Genomic DNA, 2,983 nt, shown 5'->3' on the forward strand with positions numbered 1-2,983 from the left:
AAAGTCTATTTGAAATCTACAACTACTGCAAAACTCAGCGGCACGAGTTCTGACGAGGACCAGAGGGCGGGAACACATTACACCGGTTTTAAAATCGCTGCATTGGCTCCCTGTGCGTTTCAGGATTGATTTTAAAATGCTTTTAATGGTTTATAAATGTTTTTATGGTCTTGGGCCTTCTTGGTTAAATGATATTCTTTTTAAATATGAGCCCTCGCGGACCCTGAGGTCCTCCGGTGCTGGCCTCTTAGTTGTTCCGAAGGTGAGAACCAAAACTTATGGTGAGGCTTCGTTCTGCCATTACGGCCCTCGCCTGTGTAACAACCTGCCAGAGAACCTCAGGGCCGCAGAGACTGTAGAGATTTTCAAGAAGAGGCTCAGGACCCACCTTTTTAATTTAGCTTTTAGTTGATTTTAATTGCTAATTTTTTCTATTAGTTTTAGTATAGGCTATTTTATGTATTTAATTTCATTTTATGCATCTTATTCTCAATTTTATGTTTTTATATGCATATTATGTCTTTGGAGCCGGTGTAGCTCGTACTGGTTTGCGGCGCCTTCCGTCCTTGAAACCAGGGTTCAAATCTGGGCTGCTCCCTGTTCCCTTCTCTACCACTGTGCCGGTCCCAAACCCAGTTGCTTTGAGAAGTTTGCGTCAGGAGGGCATGTGGCGTAAAACATTGCCAAGTTTACCAATCGACTCGTTTGCTGTGGCAACCCCTGATGGGAAAAGCCAATAGAGAAAGAAGATATGCATATTATGTCTTTAATTTTAGTATCTTATCATGATTTTAGCCCCAGTGTTTCTTGTGGGGATCTTTTCTTCCAGGGCTTGCTGGTTTGGCCGGTGGTTGTTGCTTCAGTTGTCGCCCTTGCTGGGGCAGCTGGAGTCTAACTTTGCAGCTTCACGGCTGTGAAGTGGACCCCAGTGTTGTCCCAGTCTGGGTGGGCGCTGTGAAGAGGCTGGCTCCTGGCATGAGGAGATTCCCAAATACTGTTTCCTCACAGCAGAGCCAAGCCTTACTTGTTTGTTTGTTTGCTGATTTATGTATTTATTTATTTTTTATTTAAAGTTACATAGTCATTATTCTTTATATGTGGGGGTCATGGGTCGTGTGTTTTAATGGAGGGGAGTGGGAAGGGTGAAGGATGGGTTGGGCTTTTACTGTGATATTGTGTGTTTTCTGTTTTTAATGTTAAAGCGCTTCGAGCTGCGCAAATGCATGAGAAGCGCTATTTTATAAATAAAGTTTGATTTGATTTGATGAAGGTTAGAACAAACAACGCTAAATAAACAAACATCAAAGTTATTCATCTTCTGATCCGTTCATCCCCTTTCAGGGTCACGGGGCAAACAATAAAATATAAACTTATTTTTTTAACTTTATAGTTTTTATTACAGGATGATTAAGAACAGTCCGGCCCGACAGGTGGTTAAGTCCGGCCCACACATGAAGAGCAAAAATCATAAGGATGTTAAAAAAGGAAACCAAGTTTCTAGTCCATTCCTGCGGCGAGTTGTGATTTTTTAAAGAAATAACCGAAATGCGCAATTCCGCCACTAGGGGGAGCAAAGGAAAGGCTAAACAGGTGAAACAACATAACTCTGCATGTGCCAAAAACGAAACCTAACAGCTCTGCGTCTGGGTAGGCAGTAGTTTGGTTCCCTATGAGCCTCACCATTGTTATCTTGCTATAAGAATGATCAGTAGTGACACACTAATGACATAAATGTTGTCAAAAAGTGAAGTGGAGTGAAGAGCTTTCAAGGAAAATGGACAGTTTTTTTTCTCTGAGAAAGCTGAATGCAAAACCCCCATGCTTGGTATGTCATCCACAGGTCACAGTGTTCAAAGAATACAACTTTCAGCACCACTATGAGACTCACCATAAAGAAAAGTTTCACCATTTGCAGTTAAGAAAAGAGAAGATTTACCAACTATTAGCTGGACTAAAAAAAACTGTTTCCATTCACTACAGCATTGACATCAGTGATGGAGCAGTGACAGCTACCTTATTGTAAACACATTAGTGCAAACATTCAAACCCTTTTCAGAGGTGAACTTGGACCATTTTTTGAAGTGAAATACAGTGTATTTGAGATCCATTGGCCCCATGTGATTATGCTACTATGTTGGTTGAGGCATTTTTTCCCAACTGAGTAAAAAAATAAAATAAAGCTGTTGTTTTGCTTTTACGTTACTGGTCCGGCCACTTGAGATCAGACGGGCTGAATGTGGCCCCTGAACCAAAATGAGTTTGACAACCCTGATTTAGAAGAAAAAGTAAAGAAATAAAGAAAGAAATATAGTTATACAGACACACACACACACACATACACATACAGACACACACACACACACACACACACACACATGTATATATCCTGAGCCACGTGGCTCTTTTATCCCTCCATTGTGACTCTTTGGCCTTAAAAATGCATACAGTTTGATCAAATAATGGGTTTATAGTTTTGTTTGATTTATTTCAGTTAATTATGTTTTAGCATTTATGTTTTTATTTTAACATGTCAGATAACTTAGCAAAAGATTGTAAAAAACTAAGATTGTATTTGCCATGATGGATTTTATTTTGAAAGGAACTTGGATGAGCCAAAACAAAAAACTATAACCCTATAATACTTGAATTATGATCAACATTTAAAAGCTAGATTTAATAAATGAATGGCTTAATGGCCACAAAAACATAAAGTGTATTTTTCTAAAGGGGGAGTGGGACTTTGTGGTTCTTGATGGGCTATGGTGGTCCGTCAGAAACTGGACCAACTGGCTCTTTTAGCGTTAAAAGTTGGAGGCTCCTGACGTAACGGGGACATTTCAGGACCCATTCGGAACCGGCGGGAGTCAGGATGTCATAAAGCACACAGGGGTGTGTTGTTGTGATTTCACGGGAAATTGTGTGCCGGAGCTAGCCGTCTCGTGCTAGCCGTGTTTGACCAGGGTGCTTATGCTAACAGTGCGGG

The sequence above is a fragment of the Oryzias latipes genome, chromosome 5 (assembly GCF_002234675.1).
Source record: "Oryzias latipes chromosome 5, ASM223467v1".
NCBI lineage: Eukaryota > Metazoa > Chordata > Actinopteri > Beloniformes > Adrianichthyidae > Oryzias > Oryzias latipes.